The sequence below is a fragment of the Notechis scutatus genome, chromosome 3, assembly GCF_049901735.1.
Source record: "Notechis scutatus isolate UNSWTSFEM ecotype Mainland chromosome 3, rNotScu1.2, whole genome shotgun sequence".
NCBI classification, from domain to species: Eukaryota; Metazoa; Chordata; class Lepidosauria; order Squamata; family Elapidae; genus Notechis; species Notechis scutatus.
Genome location: NC_142011.1, coordinates 169446540 through 169473126, shown reverse-complemented (window position 1 = coordinate 169473126; position 26587 = coordinate 169446540). Strand labels below are relative to the sequence as shown.

General features: G+C 38.5%; 1 protein-coding gene across 2 annotated transcripts in view; it reads left to right on the top strand.

The window, feature by feature from the left end:
* Window positions 1–16817: 16817 nt before the first annotated feature.
* Window positions 16818–26587, top strand: part of RB1CC1 (RB1 inducible coiled-coil 1) — a 58519-nt gene continuing 48749 nt past the window's right edge. For both annotated transcript variants that reach the window (XM_026670425.2, XM_026670421.2), the window contains exons 1-2: window positions 16818–17157; window positions 25390–25505. The gene's annotated coding sequence lies outside the window, so the exon portion shown is untranslated. The remainder of the gene's footprint in view (window positions 17158–25389; window positions 25506–26587) is intronic.

Genomic DNA, 26587 nt, shown 5'->3' with positions numbered 1-26587 from the left:
ATTTAATCCAAATAGTATCTTTAAAGTTTATTTCCAACAGTCAACTTTTCTTCCTCTCAAGTTTTAAGTCTCCGCTAATCCAGTGCCAAATTCATGTCAGAATCAGCAACTAATCCAAAGGCAGAATCTTCCTAATTCTTTCTTTGTTACAATGTTTCAATTTTTCAAAGTTCTTGCTTTATTGTATCAATTTCCATGCAATTTCAAGAAACAAGAGTTTTTTTAAAAGAAAAACAAGCTGAGTTTAACTGAGATGGCACTCTTTATTGTGCTAAGTCTTCACCCCATCTTTCCTTTTTTCTTTTCTATTATTCAGAGCTTTTTAAACCACAATTTTCCAACAAGAAAAAGATCAAACCAAGTTGATATTAAATTTCCTCTTTAACAGTCTATAGTTCAGCTTTATTAGTGCCAATATAAAATCAAAGTTTACTTATCCAAGTTGATTATATACTTCCTTCTCCAGCTTCTACTTTTTGCGGTTTCGAAGCCCCAACGCTACCAAAAGCAATTCACACCTTTTTTTCTCTCTTTCTCTTCACCGCTTAGATCCTTTCTTAAAGATTCTTTGAAATGTTAATCCTGGGGGTATCTTCCATTTGATTATATCATCCAGTTCCTCCTGCTGTTCGCTTCTTTCTCTCTCTCCTGCACAATATTATTACAGTCTAATCTTCCCCTTCAGGGTGGCCATTTTAGACCACCGCTTCAGGCGTGTTCAGGAGGGAGAAATTGCCAAACCGGGGAGGGGATTTGCGACTCCCCTCTACCCTTCCTCTGCCACCCCTACGAGGTAGCTTCAGCCCCGAATCCAAAGGATTGGTGCTCTCCGATGCCAAAGCATGAACCAAAGCAGTCAGTGGTCCGTCTTTGGGGAAGCTCAAAACAGGAAGTTGGAAATAACAGTTTTCAATGGTGTTTTTTGACTTCATCACAAGTATATTGGACAAATATTGAATATTGTATAGAGGTTTGATCTAAAGAAATGCCAGACATTAAAATAGATGACAATTGTCTCTTTGAAGAAATTAGAAGACTGAATGTATTTTTAAATTCTGAAAAATTAATACAATGGGAAAATAAACATGTTGAAATTGATAAAAGATGGGTGGAACTATTCAGCCATTTCAAAAATGAACATATTCCATGTAAAAATTTATTTATTCTTGTTCAATTTACGTTGTGCTGCCCTGGAACTAATGCAGCAGTTGAAAGGGTTTTTTTTCCCAATTGCTAATGATTTTTGGAAAAGTGAGAAATCGAGATTGAATGTTGATATTCCAGGTGCAGCACTTGCCGTAAAATTCAATATGAAGGATATTTCTTGTTCAGATATTTCCAATATATTGTTAGAATATTCATTCAATGGAAAAGTACTAATTTAAATAAAAATTAATAGGCACGTAAGCATAATTACAATATAAAATGTTATTGTTACAAATGTTTTTTATTATGCATTTTTCATATTATAATGTATGCTGTATTATTTTTGCAATGAATAAAATGTTTCTTTTATTGACAATATTTTTTTTCTTTAATTTATTTGTGCCCTCCTCATTGTAAAAAAGTTGGTCACCTTACTATACGAGACATATAGGCATTTGTTTTTGATAGGAGAATTCAGATAAACTCAGAGATAGTATATCTGCAACACTGAACACATTTTTCCTAAGCTCTCCATAATAAGAAAACAACTGGGGTATGGAAAGAAGAAAAAATAGGGCATAGTTCTACAACTGATTGTCTTACTTTCCATCAGTGAATGGTTTTATGAAGTTTTCCAGTTTCAGTACTCTTGAAGTCTATTTTTTATTTTGACAAGCAGGAAAGATAGTTTTGGCAAGACATATTCTACTGATTACAGCACTAAGTACGCTGATATTCAAATTTTGCTTATCTTTTGTTTGTTTTCCATCCATTATCCATTTTTATCTTACTGCGTTTCTTAAAGTTAGCCCCAATTCAATCCAATAGAATGTTAACACCAATCAAATAGAACAATAACAAATAGCTTGGTTACAGGGGTGGGATTCAAATTTCTTAACAATTGGTTCTGAGCGTGGCATAATTTGTGTGTGTGGCTTGTTGGTCATGTGACTGGGTGGGTGTGGCTTGCTGACTGGGCATGGTTTTGTGGTCATGTGACTGGGTGGGTGTGGCTAGGTGATTATGTGACTGGCTGGGCAGGCTAGGTGGCCATGTGACTAGTAAACCAAATATTAGTGGTCTTCGCTTAATGGCCAGTTGCTTAGCAAGTGTTCTAATTTACGACTGACCTCCCTAAAACTACTTGACCTGCTTTTGGTGTTTTGACATCCATGCGCATGCGCGCGCGCACACACACACACACACTTATGATCAGTTACAACATCCCACACAGTCTTGTGACTGAGATTTTTTGCCAGTTTCCAACAATTCCTTCTGGTTTCTGGTTAAAAATGCCCACTGGGGAAAATGGACTTGTTTAACAACTACAGTATTTGCTTAAGACCACAAGGTCCATTTAATGACTGTGGTGTTTGCCTAACCTGGAGTCTGCAACCTTAAACACTCAAAAAGCCAATTTTTCATTTTTCTTTTAAACAGGTATCTCTCTCTCTCTCTCGCTTTCTTTCTTTCTCCCTCTTTCTCACCTCTTTTTCTTTCTCTCTCTCTCATCTCTCTGTCTCTTCTCTCTCTCTCTTTCCCTCCCTCCCTCCCTGTCTCTCTCTCTCTGTCTTCTCTCTTTCCCTCCCTCCCTCTCTTTCTCTCTATCTGTGTCACTTGTCTCTCTCTTTCCCTCCATCTCTCTGTGTCTGTCTCTCTGTCTCTCTCTTTCCCTCTCTCTCTCTCTGTCTTCCCCCCTTTCTCTCTGTCTCTCTCTTTCCCTCCCTCCCTCCCTCTCTCTCTCTCTGTGTCCATCCCTAGGGGGTATGTGGAATATAAGTCACTTTTTTTCAGTACTGTTGTAACTTTAAATGGAGGCTAAACAAAGTTGTAAGTCAAAGACTATCTGTATCTGCCGCTTTAACCTTCCAATTAGCATCTAACTAAATTTCAGCTGCATCTCTGCACCAAGCACATAGGATAATTTTCTTATTCCCCAAATCCAGGAAAATAACCCAGGCTGACAAGAAGTTGTACTTCTGATGTTTTTCAAGCTTAGCAATTTTAAGACATGTGGACTTCAATTCCCAGAATTCCTCAGGCAGCATGAGACCTGATCATTTGATTACTCCCAAGTCAGTAACATGAAAGAATTACCAACTTTAAGGATACTGAGCATTGTATCTCTGTATGAATTGATTTAGTAAGATCCCATACTTACCACACTCCTGTCTCTGCTTGGACAGAACCATCAGGGCACTTCTACTGGATTGCCCCTTGTACCAAGGCTCTGATTTAATAATTGCCGCCTCCTCCTCCTCCTCCTCCTCCTCCTCCTCCTCCTCCTCCTCCTCCTCCTCCTCCTCCTCCTCACTAAATGCATGGATTGACCTCAAGTGGATGTTATCTATTTTCTACTGGTGGATTAATCTATAAAATGTAATATAAACTGCCCCTTCATCATCACTCACAGCTTTAAAGATATTAAAGTCCTCCCCCAAGGGATACTTGCTCCAGGTTACTTTAAAACACTTTAAAGCCCAGTTCAGCTCCAACAATGCTTCCTGGAACTTCTCCTTGTAGCACTGAGCTCCTTGGCTTTTATTTTGAAATCCAGCAGTCTTGGGCTTCAGCACTGGATTTTAAAAGGCAAGCAGCTACTCAGTGCTACAAGAAATGCCGGGAAGCCAATGAACTAGTCAATTAAATAATACTTTTAAACTACTTTCTCTCCCAGCAATCTGGGCTGAAGCAGAATTAAACAATATCTGCTCCTTTGTTTTCTGAATGGATTTTATAGGAAAGAGACTTAATTTCACACACAAGCACACACCAGCCACCTCCCACTCTATCTATCTCATTTAGGAAGCATGGAGGACATAGTCAGCAACAGCAAAACTGAATATCTTCCAAATGGGATGGCGTGGGGGGAGGAGAGAAAGGGATTCTTGCTCCAGGCTTAAAGCCTGCAAGCTCCAGCAACATATCTTCAGCCTCATCAGAGGCAAGTGGCCAGCAGGGGAAGGAGCAGGGCCATCCAGGGGCATGATTTGCTGGTTCTCTGAACTGAGCAGAATCATAACATCCAGTTCTATAGAACCGTATGGAACCGGTAGAATCCCACCCCTGCTTGGTAATTTTATTCTGCATTTATCTTTCTGAAATTTTGTAGGCTCCTTGTGTGTTTATTTGTGTGTCGTTTTCATACAGTTTGCAAATAAATAAACAAGCAACATGCTATGGAGGAGGAATCAATCTTCTGCAAAATCCACTTCAATTATCATTCTGACATACCTTAGGGTCACCTTGATCTATATTCTACTAAAACTCTCAAACTTTCTGTTTATAACCTTCAATTGGGTGAAATGGTGCATCACGGGAAACACTTTTTGTAGCAATATAATTCAGATAAGCTAATTTAAAGCATGTATCCAAAATCCATGACCCATTAATCCAATGGGATTGAAATTTGGTTAAGTAGGGGCCACCTCAAGCACTGCCACTATGCCACACTGCCATAGTCAATGAAGGCCACGTGATCATCTTTCCAACACTCCCTGCCAGCTTTCCAGAAGAAAAGTCAATGAGAAAGCTGGTAGGAAGTCAGAACTCACTCCCACTTCTTTTTTGTCTACCCATGGTCATTCTGTTTTTCGCTTTAGGTAACCATATATCTCCAAAACACTGACCTACGGGTCACGGATTATCTACTATTCTCTGAAAAAGATAGTAAACTTAAACTAAATAGGATTGACCTCTCCTAAGATTCACTTGCAAATTTAATCTATCTCTGGCAAGAAATAAGATGACTGCTTTTTTATTTTTGAAAAGCAAGCAAGCATGAGCAAGCAGCAAATTGCATTGTACTTATCCATATAAAATTATTGATTAGTTATTAATAGACTTAAAATCTCAATTTAATTCTGTTAAACGTAGAAAAACATGTATTCTCCCAAGCTATGGATGCTCAGAATTTCAAGTCTGGATTTTTTTTTTTTTATAATCAGTTTGTTAAATTATATCTCTAACAGGATCTAAATAAAGTTCAGAATGGGCAAACTGTCTTGCTTTCTAAATTTCTTTCAATGTCTTTAGATAAAGATGAAAGGAATTTATAACACTTCTGCTTATGGAATTTGACTAGCACAGGGGTGTCAAACTCGATTTCATTGAGGGCCACATCAAGGTTGTGTTTGAACTCGCGGGGCGGATTGGGCGTGAGCAGGGTGGGCATGGCCAGGTCAACATCACTCGTGTTGGGGATGCCTATTGTGGCCAGAGCACTCTGCCAGTGGACTAGCATGTTATAGTGATGCATCAATCTGTTCAACAGAATATTATTCCCCGGTTGCTGCATTTATGAACGAGCTAGAGTAACTTTCATTCAGTTATTAAACAAAAATCATTTCAGGAAAAAAAGTTGTTGTATACGCTCTAAAAATATAAACTGTACTGAAGCGCCCTCTAGTGGTGATTTAAATGTGGTGTACTTTTAACATAATATACATTTTTGTACTGTAATTTTTTTCCCCATCTTTCTCTGACACCCAAGGTCACATTTGTAAGATCAGGAACCTTATAAATTGATTTAAATAAGTATTTTAAAAATAAAATAGCAAATATTAGAAACAGGGCTAAAATATTTATTTTATAAATCCATTGTTGATTATTAAATAATTTTCGTGAAAAGGTAGCACTATCTTTTGGGTGTATGCATCCCATAGATGTATTTAAGTAGTTTTCATCTGCATTGATACGTGTGGTCATTATCTATATTTGTCAGAGAATAAGAAAATTTATATTCTTCTGAATTGGGGGGAACTATACTTATGCTAGAAAGCATCCCATGCCATATTTGGGGTAGCCACTGGATGAAATAAAATGTTGGTCTAAGTAGGCCTTAGCCTGATTCAGAAAGCTGTTCTTGTTGGCAGTTTCTCTTGAACTAGATAAATACCATATAGCTGAGGCTGTAAAGTCACCGACAGTTCACCATATTTTAAGCTCTCAGAGCAGAAAATTGCATACTGTATGTAACAATATGTCACGATTTCCCATATTTGGGGGTTTGCAGGATTTCCGTTTCTCTATTTTATGGCACATATCCGGTGTGGTGTTTTCAGTTACACTGATCTCAACAAGGTAGCAGATCATCAATTTCATCCAATTTGAAATTATCAAACATAGATAGATGTTTCTCAATGGAGTTTAAACCCTTTACTGGCAATTGAACGCATGTACATTAGTAGTTTGGAAAGGATAGTGTAATGCAGGGGTTTTCAAACTTGACAGCTTTAAGACTTATGGACTTCAACTCCCAGAATTCCTCCTCCAGTCATGTTAGCTGAGGAATTCTGGGAGTTGAAGTCCACAAGTCTTAAACTTGCCAAGTTTGAAGACCCTTGGTGTAATGATATGTGGGAATGGACCCTGGAAGACAGCTGAATGATCAGTTAAGCATGTGCTTAACAGGAAAAGCAAGAAACTCAGAAGGGAACCCCTCTAACTTCCCAGTCTGTAAAAAACACAGGTTTGTATTATCAGATTTGCAAGAATCTGTTAATATAGCCTTACAACAAAGTAGAATTAGCTATTTTTGACAGACAACATCTAAATTAGTGCACTGAATATATGGTGCAAAAGGTTCAATTCCTAGTAGAAAATTTGAATTTCATAGAACATCTAGTTACCCATTTTTGAGTCTCAAGCAGTTATATGGTGCCTTCTGGTGGTCAATGTAACTAAAAACCAAGTTTGTAAAGCTTTTGGAAGTGCTAAAGCAGATGAAAAGAAATAGAAAATAGTGTTTGAAGTGCCCCTCCTTTCATCTTTCACCACTTACAGTAGGTCTTTTAGACACCGATTTTAGAAGTTCTATCAGAAAAGGGAGATTCTTCTAGAGTTTCAGGAACTGCCAGAAGACTACCACTGCTTCAAACAAAGAAAACAGTTTCCTGGGAAAGAAAGAAAGAAAGAAAGAAAGAAAGAAAGAAAGAAAGAAAGAAAGAAAGAAAGAAAGAAAGAAAGAAAGAAAGAAAGAAAGAAAGAAAGAAAGAAAGAAAGAAAGAAAGAAAGAAAGAAAGAAAGAAAGAAAGATAGATATTTGTTACTGAGGCAGAAGGAAGCAAACCCCCATACAACTCAAAATGCCCTTAAATTACTGGTATTCCACAACTGCCTTGCTGGCAGCAAGAGGGTCTTAATTGCTTTTCCTTATTATATATTTTCCCAATGCTCCCTACAGAGTTTTTCAATTCATGTTTTCTGCTGGTGTCAGTAACAATCTAGGATAACCACAAGAGTATCTGCGTAATTCCAATTATGAGTAAAATCAGAAGCTGCATCCGGGGATGGGGCAACAGGAAGGAGGGTTTAGCGTACACTGAAGTTACAAGACTTCAATGTCTGAGGAGATTGTTGTTCATCACGCATTCCCACCAGTGGTGGGATTCAATTTTTTTTTACTACCGGTTCTGTGGTTGTGGCTTGTTGGGTGTGGCAGGGGAAGGATACTGTAAAATCTCCAGTCAGAGGTGGCATTTGCCGGTTCTCCGAACTCCTCAAAATTTCCACTACCGGTTCTCCAGAACTGGTCAGAACCTGCTGAATACCACCTCTGATTCCCACCTGTTGAACTAGTCCCAGGGGAACTGAGGTTCAAGCCCATTTTCAGCCACTGAAGCCCATTGGATAACCTTAAGACCCATCACTCTCTTTCAGCTTAACCTTTCTCACAAGGTGATGGATGTGGCAAAAAAATGAAGGAGTGCTATATATAGGACAAGGAGAAAATGCCAGATAGAAATTACAAATAAGTAAAATAAAACAAAGACACGGGAAAACCATTTGTCTTTTAACGTCTCTCCCAGGTTTATTTAAAGATATAGAAGAATGTTAAATAATTTGAAAATATGGGGAAAAGAGGATGGAGAGAATTTAGATGGATAGGATAAACTGCTTTTTCTGGCTTCAGAGTCTGCTCTCAACTTCTTCAGGGTATGTAGTTTGTTTGTTTTTCCTGAACCTTTAGTTTAATATTCAGTATTCTCCCTGTTGAGAAATGTCAAGAAAGGCAAAGTAAAAAGCTTTGTAACCATGTCTGGCTGTCACTATTTGATTTTAATTCCATGTCTGTTTATGCTCCCTTTGCTATTTTGCACAGTAAGATTTGTTCTAATGTGAGATAGACCAGAATGTGACTGTTCAATCTTTGTGTATTCTAAGCATGCTTTTTCCTGGGCGAAAAGTTATCTAATAATCAATAACTATACCTTTACAGGAAAACTTAATATATTAATTCCATATCAAAATACTGTTTTGCCCATTTCATGATGTCTTGTTACATCAGCATTTAGCAAAACTCTGTCTAGAATCCTAGCACTGATGATGTTACCTAGCTTGTAGAATGAAATGTCTGTATGAAAACAACCAAGCTCAGATAGTATCAAGGACCCCTCATTTCAACCCTGAGCTATAAATATTCTCCTTTATGGATCCTTTTGTATTTTCCAATTGATGGACTCGAAGGATACTCCTCGACCGACAATCACCATTTAGTAGCTGTTCAAAATTATGATGGCACTGAAAACAGTGACTTAGGACCAGTTCTTACATTTACAATTGTTGCAGAATACCTGTGGTTACGTGATTATGATTCATGCACTTGGCAAGTGTTAACAGTTGCAGCATTCTAGGATCACATGATCACCATTTGCGAGCTTCCCAGCCAGGTTCTCACAAACGAAGTCTAGACTCTAAGAGGGAAAGCTGGATTCACTTAACAACTGCAGGATTTGTTTAATGGCTTTGGCAAAAAAAAGCTTGTGGAAGTAGTCCTTAATTTACGACAATTGGGACAGGAACTACTGTCAGTAAACATTGCAGTCATTAAGTTAATATCAACTCAGATATTCCTTCTGTTGCCTTTAGGGAATATCTGCAGCTTTACAAAAAGGGAAGGATCACAAATAGTATAATAAGACCAAAAGTTACTTATATAATAATTTCAATAATGGAAGGGTCTTTATTGTATTATTGACAATATGGAGTGGACCCTCTCCTTTTAAGTGGAGACATTATGTAACAAAATATGTGGGAATTCCCTAATCTTGGCTATTGTCAAATATAAAATGCTCACATTGGTCCTTCTCTGGAAACATCAATAATAATAATAATAATAATAATAATAATAATAATAATAATAATAATAATAATAATAATAATAACAACAACAACAACAACAACAACAACAACAACAACAACAACACATATCACTGATTTATCTCTTTCTCAACCCCCTCAATTTGATATTATGGTGATAATGACTGGAAAAATAAAATGTTTCCTATTCTCATAAAATATCTTATTCATTTCTAGATTACATTGTGAATGATAACCAAAGTTAAATGGAAACCTTGGAGCACAAGTGTAACATTTCCTTTCACAAGCGATTTTCATTCAATATAGGTAATGAAACTGAAAAGATATGGGGCAGACAGTGGACAAACATGCTGCCCCAATTTTCCCAATGTGCAACATCCTTGGCAAAGAAAAGTTTGGACATAGATATGTGCACGTGCATGTGCACACACACACACACACACCAGAAATATAAATAAGCTACATGCTGGCAAGTGCATTGACCCTAGAGCAGGGCTATCAAACTCCTGGCTCATTGGCCACGCCCGGTTTAGTGAAGGGTAAAAAAGTCCCAATACATCACATGACACCACCGTGACGACGTGAATTGGACATCCCTGCCCTAGAGCATGATTCAACCAGACAAAAACAACAACAGAAATACAATGATATAGATTGTATATGATAACAAGGACATTCTTTTTTTTTTTTGGCACATATATCAGAGTCTAGTGGAACCCCAACGGCACTTGTTCTCTGCTCCATAAACATGATCTACAGAAAGATAGGCATATGCTATTCTCAGTTTTCCAGAGTTCAATATAAGACATTCTTAATGGGTGTGTACTAGGTTCCTTGTCAGATAAAATGACAAAGACTTAGTCACTTCCCATCTTGGCTGGTATTCTAGACACTACTGGTATGATCACTAAGTTGACACTTCCTATGACTGTGTATTTATCATAGAAGTTAAAACCAAACACATCAAAGATTCAAGATGCTCTGCCCACATGAGGAATTCCTTCCAGCCCTTTGGTGTTTGTGTTTCTTGCACCTGCAGAGAATGAAATCGGAGCTAAGGGCAGCAGAGGAGTTGCAGCTGGAATAGCCCCATTTTGCTTCTATTGTCTCTGTATAATATAATAATAATATTATATAGAATAGAATAGTTCTGCATTAAATATAGTTTGTACCCATGGTTTGTTTTCCATCAGCCTCAACCATGGTGTTGGCTATTATCCCAACACTGAAGAAATGGAGTTATTGTTTATGGTGGGGGGGGGGGAGAGGGAGAGAGATAGATTAAAAAAAAGAAAATTATTGTAGACTGTAGATTAACACTAACTCCGTTTCTTCATGTTGGGATAATAGGCAACACCATAGTTAAGACTGATGCAGAACAAACCATGGGTACAAAGTATATTTGATGCAGAACACAAAGTTATTTAACTTATAGTCTAGGCTTTAACCAGGGGTGGGATATGAAAAATCCCAGCAACCATTTCGCTGCCCGGTTGCTGGATGGGTGTGGCCGTTTTTCACCTTTCCCAGGATCCAGAAGCTTTCCTTGGGCCTTTGGGAGGGCAAAAACGGCCTCCCCTGGGATTTCTGGCCTTCCTGAAGGCCCGTTTTTCGCCCTCCCAGAGCCTCTGTGCAGACCCTGCACTTACTTGCATTCAAAACAGGCCATGTGGAGACTCCTGGGCCTGGCCAGCTAGTCGGTTCAACGGCCGGTTTGGCAAACCAGATGTAAATTTAACATCCGGTTCATCCAAACCAATCTGAACTGGCTGAATCCCACCCCTGGCTTGAACATCACATTATTTCAGGTCAACCAGGTCAGCACAGTAGCTTTTCCCTTAAATCAGTTTTCCTTTCACTTTGTATTGTTCATAAACAGTATTATCGTATTATAATATATACTGTAGTTTAGTATACTATACTATTATACTTTAAAAGGGTATTTTAGAATTTACAGGAATGCAAGCACAACAGATATGTCTTCTGCATGAGCCATAAAAAACTTGGTTGCTTTATGGAGTTCAGTTAAAGAACTCCATAAAGTTCTTTATGTATCTTGCAAGGAAGCCAGAAAAAAGACCCGGATGCTTTAAAGAGATACTACGTTCCTACCCATTCTGAAGCATCTTTTCTACATCTCTTTTGAAGCTTGCAAAACTATAATACTACATAGTAATCAACCTTTGTCCCTTTTTTGCAGATCAAAATGTTTCTGCTTGCCAGTGAGTTTTGCACACTAATCAATTATCTGCTTATTTTGGTTGTCTTTTTTGGGGGGTGGGGGGCAAATGGGCTAGGGATTGATGGCTGGCAGCTACCTTTGCAAATGTATGTACCACACCATAATCACAAGGATATTACACTAATCAATTATGTTTCTGGCAGGCAAAATCTTTTGGACATTAGATTTTTAACACTAACAGCATGCAAAAACGGCTTCCAGTTGTTTGAAGCTTCTGGGATAATTGAGAAGTTTCAATGCAGTTTACTAAAATCTTTCTGACTATACTCCCACTTAAAAAGTTTTGCTTATAGCTTTTTGTGGGATGTGAAACCATGCAATTATGACTTATTCAAATAGCTGTGGTTAAACAAAACATTGCTTTGTGCAATGTATAAACAAGGCAAAAGATTCCCTCCTATGATAATTATACTTAAGGCATCTATGATGATATCCAATGCATAGTAAAAAAAAAAAAAATCAGGTATTTGGCTTACTTTGAGATATCATTATCTCATCAAAACATTATAACTAGTACAGAATGTGTAAACAAACATTTTTTTCACAGGGTGCATTTCTTCATAGGATTACATTAAGATATCAGAATCACAGTCATAACAATGGCCTATTTTTAATTACATAATCATATATTTCAACCAAGTCCTAACACATTGTAGATAGATCATGTGGATTGAAAATGTTTTGGGCAGAGACGTTATCACTTGAAATTTCTGTTAAAAATATTCTTCTACCCATAACATTACTTCCTATTTTCCTCATAAATGCTAAGCAACAGATCAACAATGGTCCACTTAATATTGTACAGTTTATGTCAAATTGTGTTTCCTAAGTGAACAGAAGCTGACACAATCCCAACAAGTTATAAAATTAAATACAGTATATTTCCACAAATTTGAATGCATACTTACTATTTATGGCAGTTATTAATAAGAAATTAATATGGTATTAATAATTAACATGGCAGGTGCATACGTTTGCAGACCCTTTTAGTTGGTAATTTGTGACAACTCTACTTTCAATTATTTTCTGTAGCCTTTTTTTCTTACATTTCATTTTTTTTTCTCTTTTCTTTGCACAATTCTTGCAACATAGTTCAAAAATATTACTACTACTCCTTGAATGCACTATATTGAGATTTGCTGACATATTTTCAATATTATTGTGAAGACCATGTCTATGACAACACAAGTGCCTATTAAAGAGCTTATTCCTCAATGGCCACATTCTCTGAATCAACTAGATCAGGATTGTCAAACTCAAGGTCCACAGGCTGAATCTGGCCCACGGGTTGTTTAGATCTGATCTGTGGGACCACCCTGGAAACAGCGAGGGACCGAACTGCAGTGCTTCTGCCAGTGAAAACGGAGCTCAGGAGGGCCGCATGCAGCACTCCCGAGCTCTGTTTCCTCCGGCAAAGGGTTGCAGGAGGCTGTTGCAGCCACAAATGGAGCTCAGGAGCCCATTTTCACTGGGAGAGTGCTTGGGCCACCACAGGTGTCCCCGACATGAGTTGGGTGACGCCCACCCTGGCCAGACCCTCCCTAGACCCCCAAGGTCAAACATAACCCTGATGCGGCCCTGTTTGACACCCCTGAACTAGATGAATATGCCTTGATGAGTGATCTCTGTGGTCAGATAAGGCAGATATATGCTGTACTTATTGCTTTAATGTGGGGCAGGTTAAAAACAGGAACTTTTGAATCCTCCTTGCTATTGTGCTCTTCTCATCTCATAGTAGGGGAAATCAATTATCAGGAGAAACAGCATCAACACTGTCCTTAATATGTAGCTTATGAATTGATTAATCTTAGGGCTATGCTAAAGAAAATAAAAGCATGAGATCTACTTCCAGGGTAAAATGGATAAAAAATACAGTAACAAAATACATATGTGATAAATATAACGAATTAGCATTCAGATAGATACATCACCTTTATATGATACCCAAATCTATTTGATATAAGGGGGTCTTAGCAAAACTGCCTTAACTTAGTAATTATGCTCACAATGTATACATTAGAGGCCAGGAGAAAATAGGACACTCTGTGATTCAGATCTAAGTGGGCTATTCTTTCAAGTATGCATATTAAATATTTAAGACAGTTAAACAAAACATGAGCAACATATTTGATAGCTGGGGCACTGCACAGACTCTACATGTCCACTCATGATATGGCAGGTAATGGAAGCACCCATATTTGGCCATGGAATCCAACAACTCAAACTTGCTTTAAAATATGACCTGCTTAAGAATTTCATCAAACTCATTGGCAGATATTTTTCAAATTGGAAAATAGTTTTGTCAAATTTACCAGCCACTTTGAAACTCTATTTTTTGCCAAGAACTCCATGTCAATTTGAGTACTGATATATTTAGGACTCTGTTTAAAAATGTCCCTTGCCTGGGAGGCAGTTGAGAGTAAATACAGGTTGAACTAACTTTGGCAAGTCAGCTTAGTGAGAAGTTGAGCTGAACCATACTTATCTATTCCACTAAACATACCTTAGGTAGATCCTCTGCCAGTATGTGGAAACTTTAATTATTGATTGGCTATGTATGGAATGGATATCTGTTTCTGCTCTAACCATAAGGGCTCATATTTTCTTATCAGTTTTTGGAATGCTTCTTGAAAAATGGATCTGAATTTGTTCAAGTGAAGTAGCTATTGTAAGGCCGCTCAACTCTGCACATTGGGACTATTTTTGCCTTCAGAAATTTCAGTATAGGGGTGTCCTTATACTGAGCCAGTCTTCGGGGACTATGGATAGCTGCTGGAAGAAGGCTGTAAGTATCTTTAAAGGCGTGCAGAAATATTCTGTGATTGTGTCCAGATACTCAGACTATTTCTAAGCATGGGGCTATCAGTCTTCTGGAAGTTCAGGGTTCTCATATCCAAAAATATCCCAGCAGCAATGTTGATAGGACATAGGAAGATGTAGAATGAAGCAGCAATCAGCTTCCAGGACTTATCAAGAAAGTTCCCTCCTGCTTCATCCCTTACCTCTCTTATGCCCCACAAATCTGCCGGCTAGGATATTTTTGAATACCAATCAGCCTGAGGATCACTATTCAATATGAGTTTGTTTAATTCCTGACTGACAGATTGATGGGATGTAGGAGGATGGACAATAAAGTGGGAATGCCATGATCTTGTATGGTACAATGAAAGAGCATCTTGCTTCATCCTATTAACTGAGATATTTTAAAGATGAAGCTTTGCCACACTTCCAGAAGATCAGTAGATCTATGATCAGAAATAAGACAAATTACAAGTTATAAGAACAATGGAGCAGTTCTGAGAAACATCAGGTGTGTTCCATTCCACCTCATTTTATGCTTCTTGGTTGATGTGTGACTTGTTACAAGAGGATGCTTGTCAATTTCACACCAGCTCCTAAATATTCAAAATCAGTAGATACCGCATGAAAAAGCAATGCTAACAAGTGATCCCAGATGGAAGCACCTACTACTATCCTATAGTATGTACAGAAATATGTTGAAGTAGGAAAAACAGGCCTCCACCTCAAATAATGAATACAGTAAAAAGTACAGACAAAAGAAATTCCTCATCAACAGAAAATCTGTAATGCCCTCTCTGGGGCCAAAACCAGCAACACAGCGTTGAAAGAACCCACCTTTATTTTCTGGTTTAAATCTTCCTTGCACTCAATTTCTTAAACATAGGTTTACTACTTTTTTTAAAGTAACAGTAAGCCTATGTTTAAAACCAGATCAAATGCTTTTCTGGAAGAATGCTAAACATCATGTGATCAGATGTCTCTGTGGAATCACATGCACGATTTCTTCTCGCCAGCACGGACCAGAAAGTCAACCATGGCATCTTTATGATATGTGGGAGACTTCAGCTTCCAGGAAAGTGGCTGGGAAATTCTGAGAGTTGAAATCTACACCTGCCAAAGTTGCCAAGGTTCAGAAGCAATAGACTACATCAGAGGTCTCCAAACTTGGCAACTTTAAGACTTGTGGACTTCAACTCCCAGAATTCTCCAGCCAGCATAGCTCTCCAGCCAGTATAGCCAACATAGCATAGCTGGCTGGAGAATTCTGGGAGTTGAAGTCCACAAGTGAAGTTTAACTGGAGAGTTGCCAAGAGCTTTAACATCAATTCGTTGGCTACCAAAATATGCTTCAGTGGCCAGATATTGCAAACCTTCACCACAGTATTTAAAAAAGAACCTTGGTATTTGGCTAAAAAACGTACCACAGTGCATAGCCTAAGTCAGATGCACAAAGTGATGTAATGCTTTTCCAGTGCCAATTTGGTGCATTTTAAAAGGGACCCCTTCCCTTTACGTATGCTTGCCAAGGAAAGAAACAAAACACACAACCAAATTGCAAAAGTCCTGAACTGTAGTAAAAATATTTCAGTCACAGACTGATTAAAAATGTATAATCACTCTGCAGATGTGAGATTTGGTGTCCATCTGTACATTTTACTTGGGTTCCTCAATTGTCCCCTTGCTGAGATCTGTCATTTTGGGATATTTTACTTTCTTCTGGTCCAGTTCATTTTGAGCCCACAGTAGTAGCTTCAATAATTTAGCCAGCTTGGGGGTTGATTCACGATTTTCATAATCTAACACAGCTTGGTTTACTTCGCTCCACATTTTCTGTCGCTGCATCGTGTTGAGCAAATCTCCAAAAGGGGATTGCTCCGGATTACCAAAAGCAAGGAGAGCAAGCGTGCGCTCCATCTCCGTCAGACATTCCCGGCTCTCTTCTCCTTGTTCTGCTAACTGAGTCTGAGCAAACTCCAGAGCGGCTTCAGTTTCCCGTTGCCGAATCAGTTCAATTAAATGTTGCTGCTGCTGCAAATGGAAGTCTTAAATTTGCCAAGTTTGGAGACCTCCGGACTACATTAAGAACGCAAACAAGCACGCCTCTCTCTCTCTCTCCCTCCCTCCTCCCTGAAAAAAAACGGAATTAACCCACTCGCCCATATTTGTGACAACCTGATCTTCCTATGAGGGATCCTGGGTGCTCTCTGAGCTTGCTTGTTTTCTTGCAGACATTTCATTACCCTAACTAGGTAACATCATCAGTACTAGTTGGGTAGCGAAACGTCTGCAAGAAAGCAACCAAGCTCAGAGAGCACCGACCCCCCCAACCCCCATTTCAACCCTGGCTACAAACGATCTTCATTTGTTACCTTCCTATTTTTCCTTCTGGTCAAACCCCCCCACACCCCAGGACTTCGGGGTGCCGCTCTACCCAAGAGGCCGCTGGCTTCTCTCTATGGTTGCTCCGCACCTCCACAACTCGTCTATCCGGCTTGTGACTTTACCCATCGTGCACCGCGGCGGAAATAGGCGACGACAATAACAAACAGCGGCAGTGAGGGCTGCGCTTAAGCCCGCGGGGCCCGATACACAGCCCGGAACCTTCGAAGTACCTTCGCCGCTCCCCGCGGGCATCCCCATCCCACCGACTCTTTCGGTCGGCAGCTCGGTTTCTTCGCGTCGCTGCCGTTCCTCGTACTTCTTCCCGCCGCTTGTCTTCTCCGGGCCACCGGATCCCCGAAGCTCTGTGTGTGTGTGTGTGTGTGTGAAGCCGCAGAAGAGGGGAGGAGCTCCCGCAGCCGCCGGTCCCCGCGGCGGGACGGTGCCCGGGGCCGTCCAGCTGTTGCTCTTGGGATGGCCCCCTGCGGGTGAGTCGCGGGAAAGGGGGGGGGGATAATATTCCAATGCTGAGGGGAGCCCTCCGGCATTGCCCGTGGCTGTCACCGAGGCGACCGACGGCTGCCCCCGGCGCAACACCCCCACCACCCCCGGACCGGACCGGTGTCTTGGCACGCTTGTCCCGAAAATGTCCCTTTTCCCTTGTCCGGGACTCTCTTTTCCCTGAAGTTAACTCCGTGGGGGATGACTCAGCCGTCCCGCACTTCGGTAGTTCCGCCTTTTCCCCACCTTGTTGTGTAAGGAAGGCAGCGTTAATTTTAGGGGTGGCTTCTCTCTCTTCTGTCTCTCTCTGTTTTCCACTAAGCGCTATCATTTAAAATAGTCGATGTAGGTAGGAAAAATGGCTCGTTTCACCCCTTCGTTGTTTCTCATGTTTAATCTCGTGCAGACCTGATAGCTAAAGCCCATGTATAATTAGCAATTTGTAGGTTTTTTTTTTTTGGGGGGGACGGGCATGGCTAATATTACCGAGAGTTGACTCTTTTTATTGTATTTTTTTTTTAACTGTAGTGGTGGAAGTGGCTGAAGGCTTGTTACTGACTGATTTTCCCATCGCTAAAAGATTGGTCAATATAGAAAATTGGTACCAGCCCCCATGCTGAGATTCCATGTTATCTTGTCGCTGCAGGTCTTCATCAGTTATTATTAGTTCAGCTGGATGGTGAATTGTTTTGAGTTTGGAAGCAATAATCGTAAAAATTACACTGATGTATTTTATTTTTAGCTGTGGTACATATGGAATCTATAAACACAGCCCATCCTCCATACATATTTTGGAAGTAACTCCTATTGTAAGATACTTTTCCTATACTTTTGTTTATAAACATAATACAATTTATAACATTGGTTTGTAAAATTTAGCTGGATTTGCCAGAACTTGGTCATTCTCACTATTTTGTACTAGATACCTACAGTATGGTTAGTTTGTGAGTTCATTGCTACAGCTAGCAAGCTTTTGCATTCTCTTTATGTATCAAATCCTTATAAATGTGTTTAATCTGTTTCATAAAGTAACAATTATAAAATTAATAGCTACTGTGTAGTGTGTCCACAAAGTGTTTTGTTTTCCTTTGGTATTAACTTTATATGCATTCTGTTTTTCAGAGAATATTAACTATATATTTTAATTTTATAAAAAAATTCTAATTTAAAAAATTAAATATATTGATATTCAAGTTGTCATATGCCAATAATATGTTTCTTTAAGCACAATTGGAATTGGCACATGATATTTTTTTTGTAAATTTAAATGCATAAATACTATTAATGTACAGTTCAGATTCCAAATAAGAAAATAGTGTACATGCTAAGGGAAGACATTTGGACAATTAAAAAGAAAGTAGATATTTCAGCAACAGAGTGATCTAGTATTTCCCAGGACAAGTATTACATATTTAAAAGGAAACTAAAGGTTTTGGTATGGCTTTAACAATTCGTAGATCTGAATATTATTGAAGGAGAAAAAAACATGTTGAGCATATAGACGCCTCAGCAAGAATGGAGAGATTCTTAACTAACTGTAGTAGTGGCCACCAAACTTTTGGGCACCAGAGACCAGTTCCATGAGAAGAGATTTTTCCACGGATGGGAGAGAACATGGTTTTGTGTGCTGCCTGTATCCTGCAGGCGAGGCTTCACTTGTTTGCGCAGACTAGTTTATGGCATGCCACGGACTGCTGGTTGGGGACCCCTGGACTATGAGAAATGTTTGAAAGCTGTTATTTCTGCCAAAGAAGGTGTTTCAAAGTACTGGCTTGAAAGAGTGCAAACTTGTGCACCTGCCATCGAGACAATTTTCTTGCTTTAAGTTATTGAACATCTGTACATAGTTGATGAATATGCATTCAGATTTTTAAAAAAGATAGCATATTCTGATCTGTGCCATGGAGAGGTTATGCCTGCTTGTGTTTAATTCAAAATTCATTGAAATATAAAATTTATCCACGAGTGCTTAAAACTTTGCGTGCAACTATAAATTGTTGCAATTTCATACAAATGTTAGAGGTTTATAGCTGGCATAAAATTATTGCTGCCCAATTTTGCCGTGTGATAATGCATGGGTCTCATGTTTATATCAAATAAATGACTCATAGTTTTAAATACTTTCCTTAATTTGCAAGGATTATTTTTGCAAGGATCTGACATAGTAGAATGAAGAAACAATATTCCATATTCAGACTTTTCTATTCTTTTCATGTATGCTGTTTTCGTGTAGCTACCCAATATGTGTTCTAGGCATTTCTGAGGGCTGATTTAAGTTTCAGCCTTACTTGAGAGTTGTCTTCATTCTGTGCATATTTTCATTTTTAACCATCAGTGTTTTGATATTTTTATCCTATGTTTATTCACCTGTCAGCTCCACTGAACTCAGTAACATTTACTTTGAAAGGATATATTTAGTATTATGCTATGATCTCATGATTTAGGCTACTTTAGAAAGTTAAAGTGTATTTGAGATTGGCATAAACACGTTTTCTTATTGCATGTAAGCATGCTATTACCGTTAAAACCTAAACAATATTGATGAGAGAAATGAAACAATATATATTGCTGCTGATAGCATGCCTTATTTATGAAGTAAAGACTGAGAGTTCTAATTTTTACATCTTTGCTAATATTCATAAGACTTATGCATTGTTGTTGCAATAATGCAACGTAAGCATCCAACACCACATCTATATATAGCATGAGGTTTTTGATCTCTGAACTACTAGGCAAATAATCTTGACTATTGACTATTTTTTTCATTCAAATAATTGCCTTTTTCAGAACATCTGGCACTGTTCTCTCCCTCAAAGAAACATTGACCTCTGTATAGATCCAGCACATGAGACCCTCACCTATAGGAGGCCTTGATCAGCTAGGAGGAGACAGGATTTAAAGAACAGGTGGCTGAATTCACAATTCCAAGGTCTCTCTAATTAGGATAAACAAATTCAAATTCTTCCCAGATTGTTTATTTCCTTATTATATTGCCAATAACTAAAAGTATCAAACATACCTAACATACTCCTTTCTCCTCTTTTCCCCACAACAATAAGGTGAGTTGAGCCAAGAGAAAATGACTGACCCAAAGTCACACAGACAGCTTTTATGCCTAAAGTAGGACTAGAACTCACAGGCTCCTAGCCTGGTGCCTGAACCACTAGATCAAACTAGTTCACATCATATAAAGACTGCACTACAGGCACCTCCTGAAGCGTTTTAACTAAAATTTGCTTTCTTGCAGTGTTTACTCATTGATTCTTATCCCATCCTCTTTCAAACATTTACTATGGTCTCAACTAGATCAACCGTTCATATACTTGTTTGAACACTGTTCTCAAGTTGCCTCTTAATCTTGTACATACTTTTATCACTATTGTAGTTGAATAGTTTTTCTGGAGTTTTTTTCCAACTCTTTAATTCTTCTAATCACAGGCATGGTCTAAGCATAATCCAGAGTGTCAATATCCTCTTTAAAATTTAAACTATAGATTTGACAAATACCTGTTTTCACATTTTTCTAGATCACATTAAAAAGAACTGCAGTTAATGCAGGACATGCATTTGTAGTTAACCAGTGAGTAAATTATCTAACAGTAGTATATACATAATTACATACTTATTAATTTTTCAGCACGAATATAATGTCAGATAGATGCTGAAAAAAGGTACACCATGTCCTTGGCGTTCTTGCAATCTACCATATTGAACAATAGTAAGCTTGTATGCTGTACATGCTTATAAGCATGCAAACAGAAATATGAATCTGGCCTGTATGACCTGCTCTTAGTACAGGTACTCCTCAACCTATGACCACAACTGAGACTAAAATTTCTGTTATTAAGCAAGACAGTTAAGTGAGTTTTACCCCATTTTACCTTCCTTGCCACAGATAAGGGAGTAATTGCAGCTGTTAAGTTAATAACTGTCATGCCCCTGTTAGAATCTGACTCCAAGGGAGAGGAGGAACAGCAGACAGGGAGTGGGACTGTGGCTCCAGAGGTTGTGGAGGAAACTGGGGAAGGGCACAGGCCAGCTTGGCATTCAGAGGAAGACCCAGGCCCATCCCCTCATCATCCTAGGGCACGCAGGGAGGAGCGGATAAGGGAGAAACGTGAATGGCGTGGTCTACGGGGGAGGGAAGGGCCTTGATCCCCTTCATGGGCTGCAGCTGTGAGGACTGTTTAAAAGGACAAACTGCACATGGGCCAGTGCCGGAAGCAAAGCGTGAAAATATTTCTAGTTTGTCAGTTCTTATCTGAGTTCTGGCATTCTTCGCAGTGTGTGTATTTCGATATCTGTGGACGTCTTCAAGCCCTTATCCTGCCTTGTCTCATTAATTGCTTCATGTGGTTTGTGTTGTTTTTTTCTATTTATAATTTATGTGTATTTTGAGTTTGAACAGAAGTTCTTTTCCAACTGTTTGTGGGGGAGTTTTTTCTCCAGTCAATGATAATTGGACCTTTGAAGCCAAGTTGAAGAAATTAAAAGGACTTCACCTGTTTTCGTTGACTTAGTTGCTTTTGTTTCCCACCCTTGGGTCATCACAATAACACAGTTCAGTGAATCTGGGTCTTCCATTCACTTGCCAGTTGCCAAGTGCCCAAATTTTGATCATGGAGTTGCTGCAATTTTCATAAGTGTGAAAAATGGTCATGAGTCACTTTTTTCAGTGCTGTTGTAATTTCAAATGGTCACAAAACGAATGGTTGTAAGTCAAGGACTGCCTGTATTATACTGTGCTGACTACTCTAGTTTTCTGGATTTGCCTTTTTGCCTCTTTGGAAAAGATACATTTCTTCCCATCTTTATTTATTTTAATCATCTTGTCTGTTTTTCAAATTAATTCAGTGGCTGTAAATAAAATACCCAAACTTTTTTAACAATTTGAATTGATCCGACCTTGGACCCTAAGCCTTATAAAGGATTTTAATGCTTCTCTAAATTATAAGTTCCTTTCTAAGTCATTTCTTCTACTTTCACACATTTTTTTGTGGAAGAAGAAAGAAGCAAAATAGGATAGTGATATTAATAAGTAATAAAGAGGAATAACATTTGATAATTTTCCTGTAGCAAAGCTTCTTTGATCATCTTCATGCTTTCAATAAAATCAAGTGTTAGTTTGTGGTAACATAATCTTAGCTATTCAGATTACTGTACTATTTGTTTTCTGATATCCCTTTATTCCTTATAGAAGTTGCTTCTGGTCCTCAGCATTTTTGGAGAGCTCATCCTAGAGCAGGGGTGTCAAACTCACGTTGTCATGGTGGTGTCACGTGACATATCAGGATTTCCCTCCCCGCTTCGCTAAATCGGGCATGGGTGTGGTCAGCGCATGACACCAGGAGTTTGACAGCCCTTTTCTAGAGTTACTTCTCAGTTTTTTTTCTCATAATTTGCGTTAGCATTTCAGTTGTATTTAGTGATTCTGTACAGTAGGAATGTATCTAATTGCAAAGAATAAAGAGACATACATGTGTTGTGTGTGGTACATTTTGATTAAAATAAATATATTCCCAAGTTAGAAATTAAGCTGAAATTGTATTTTTCATGAAGCATTCCAACAGTGCTTTGGTTCTTGCAGTTAAGAAAAATACCAGTTAGTGGCCTGAGAAGAACGTTTTTAATTTTGAGTTTCTTTGAATGTCTTTCCAATGAGTACTGTAGTAGATCTCCAGAGGAGGGCTGTTGCTTGGCATAGTGGAACCACTGACCCAATATTTGATAAGTGGTGATTATTTGTGTGAAACAAGACCTTGTAGATAAACCCACTCCAGTGAGATTTGGTGATTTCAAAGTTGTACAATTTGCTTTTCAGATGTTCATTTTAAAATGTTGAAAAGCAGGGATTTTATGGATACCCCTAACTGGTTCCAATGGCTGAAAGATAGAAGAAAGGGAGAATAAGCTATTAGAAGCTACAGAAAATTAGACAAGCATTGTAATTGGATTCATGCACTTTTTGGGGGAAATTCTCATTTCAAACTTTTCCAGAAAACCTGGATCTTTGTTTCTTGGTAATGGCACTCTTGCTATGAAACTTCCTACTGTGTCTTTGGAGATGTATCGACTGTTTGTCCACGGTTCATTGCCATTGTTTGCTTAAGATATGCATCAAAATGCTTGAAACTTTTTGATACATTTTCTAATAATTAAAAATTTTGGTATTAAAATGGTTTGGTATTTGATACAGTTTAATTTTTGTGATTCTGTAACTGCTAGTTCTATCAATATCCATATCTGAAATAAAGGATTTTGTAAGTTTTGTACAAGTAGATTTTATTCAGCTTTTTAAGCTACTGTAATAGGTAATGGTCAATCTGTCCTAAGTAAGTTATTTTCATACATAATCTCCAAATAAACAGCAGTGTAGAAACGTATCTGTGCTTCTGTTATGGAACTGCTTTAGGTTAGTTATGTTATTTCTGAATCCACAGACAAAAACTTTTTTCCTGAATATATCTGAGCAACAGATTACTAGCATAGGTAGATGTATGGGGGTGGACTTATTTACAAAATCTATTTGTGGTTACGGCTGTGCTATTTAAATGGCATTTTCAGTTTTGGAATTTATCAGTCTTTTACTGTTCTTTTCTCTAACGTAATCTAGTCTTTATTGAAAGTATAATGTAAGTATTCTGTACAAGAATTACAGAGTAGAAGTAGTCCTCAGTTCTCACCCATCTCATTCAGAGATCATTCATAGTTACAGTGGTGCTGGGGGGAAAAAACTTTTACACCAGTGCCCACATTTATGACCTTGGTGATGTCCCTCAATTATGTGATCACCATGATAATAAGCATTGTCCTATTCATGGCCTTTTTAAAAAATCACCCCTTGCTATTGTCTTTCTGTCTGCAATGTCTCCTATTCCTGATCTATTCCACACCTCACTCAGAATGGAAAGGTCTCAGAGGAAGGGATTATAAGAGAGCAAGCTAGTACAGAATGGGTATTTGAGAAGAGTGCTTGAGGCTGCTGTCAGGAGCACTTAGCTTTCAATGTATCTTCCCCATTGTGGGCCTACTTACTCTCTTGCAATACCTTCCCCTCCAGTGAATGTAAAATACAAGTATTAATTCCCTTTTTGTTGTCTGTGTCATACTAGTGTCAGATCAGCATTCCAAAGGACAAGGAAATGGTTAGGAGGAAAAAAGCCCAAGTTGTGACTGATTACTCTTATCAGTTTCTAATTAGCTATCCTAGTGCTGAGGAGGGGGAAATCACAGTTGTGGTCACTTGATTTCCTATTTAGTGACCACTTCACTGAATAGTAGAGTTGCCCGACCCAATTTTCACTAAATGAAGTCTATTTGTATTATTCCATTTTATAAGTCGCAGTTTAATGTTCTCTAAAGATATTTTATATCTTTATAAACAAAGATATATAGGGTTGTCGCTGACTGAAATGTAATATATATATATATATATATATGTTTTCGTAAATTTTCACGGGTACAGGTAGGTGTCTTTGGGTCTTTTCCCATATAAGATTAAGAGTATCTTGGTGACGTTTCGGCGAGGTCCCACTCGCCATCCTCAGGCTGGTGCTTTCGGCTTCGTGCCAGTGCAAGCAGTGTGTGATCGGAGCTGCCGTCTCTCTCTCTATATATATATACTGGTGGTGGGGGCTGGTGTGCTGGGTTGGTTGGCTGCGCTGCTGCCTCTTGATTGGTTGATGGAGTTGATGTTGGTATAATGGGTTGTGTGATGGACTTGCGAGTTCTTTTATTGTGGACCCAGGATACCACAACAAAAGAACTCGCAAGCCCATCACACAACCCATTACCCAAGCCATTAAAACACGAGAGGCTAATGGAAAAAAGATCACTATAAAACAAACGACCCAGGAGATTACAGCACAAGATCCAGGATATCGCCACAAAACTCACAAGGCCATCACACAGCCCATTATACCAACATCAACTCCATCAACCAATCAAGAGGCAGCAGAGCAGCCAACCAGCCCAGCACACCAGCCCCCACCACCAGTATATATAGAGAGACGGCAGCTCCGATCACACACTGCTTGCACTGGCACGAAGTCAAAAGCACCAGCCTGAGAATGACGAGTGGGACCTCGCCAAAACGTCACCAAGATACTCTTAATCTTACACGGAAAAAGACCCGAACACACCTAGACCAACACACACACACACACACACACACACACACACACACATATTTATTCACAATTTCTGTTTTTCACTTTTAGGTATTTGATACTCCATATTTGATAAGAAACATTTGCCAAAGTCTAATGAGGAAAATACTTCGTTTAGCAATCCAGCTATTTATAAAGGCAGGGATACCTCCATGCAGTTCCTGAAGGTAAACATTCTGTCTTGCTTTCAATTTAAGAAGCATATGGTCTCATAATAGCTCCCACTACTATGTTAAGGTTTAATTTTGTGAATTTTTTAATTCTTTTAATATAATTTTGTGATAATGGCTTAATCTGACAGTTAAATTTTAGCAGTTTTCTGGTCAAAACTTATACCCTCATCCTCTTACAGTTTACAAATTATTGTAAGTAGAAAACATTACATTTTGCCTAAATGATGGAGTGATTATTGGGAAACAAGAATGCACACAGACACAAATGTTTAGTAATAGAGAACTTTTATTTGATACACTGGCATAGCATCAGATGAAGATCTAATTATAGGGAAGCTCGGTCATTGAGAGATAACAATATCGCTTTTGGTGGAAGAGATGGAAACAGTGAATATTGATGATAAGTGCTTAAGCTGTTACAATGTGATTTGAAGGATGTATTGTATATGATCACTTAGAATGAGTCTTTGAATTGAACAGTTTTGCTCCCTGAAAGGATTATTTCCATATAGTTTTACTAAAGTAAAACCCAGTACCTCCAATGCAAATATGTAATTATCAATGATTCATTTGAATAGCAAACTACTAGTATTGTAGGGAAAACTACCATGATCTAAATGCAATTAAAATTCCTGCCTAGCACTGTTGATTGAGCCTTAATCACATTCTCTAATAAAGTATATTTAAATTAGGGCAGTTGGATGATCAAACCATGAATAGCAAAGTTCTAGGCTTTGTTTCAGTAATCGATCTAGCATAAAAGGTTTGCTTTCCAGTGAGTTACATTGCCTCTGGCCAGTTAGCCATTTAGAATATTATTGACTATACAAAAAACTATAAGGCAGAAAACTATATAGAACTTTCTTATGTTCTGTACCCAGTGTAAACTATGGGCAACAAAAATCTCCAAATGGAGATAATGAGATTGTAATGTTATCTTCAGTAGAAGTAGAAGTAGTTCCATTTCCCCCTCTATATTCTGAGAAATAAATGGCATTAGCTATAATTCTCTTTTTCTCTTAATTTAAGAAAATTTTAAATTATGATGGCGCTGAATGAAGGGATTTAAGAGCCAT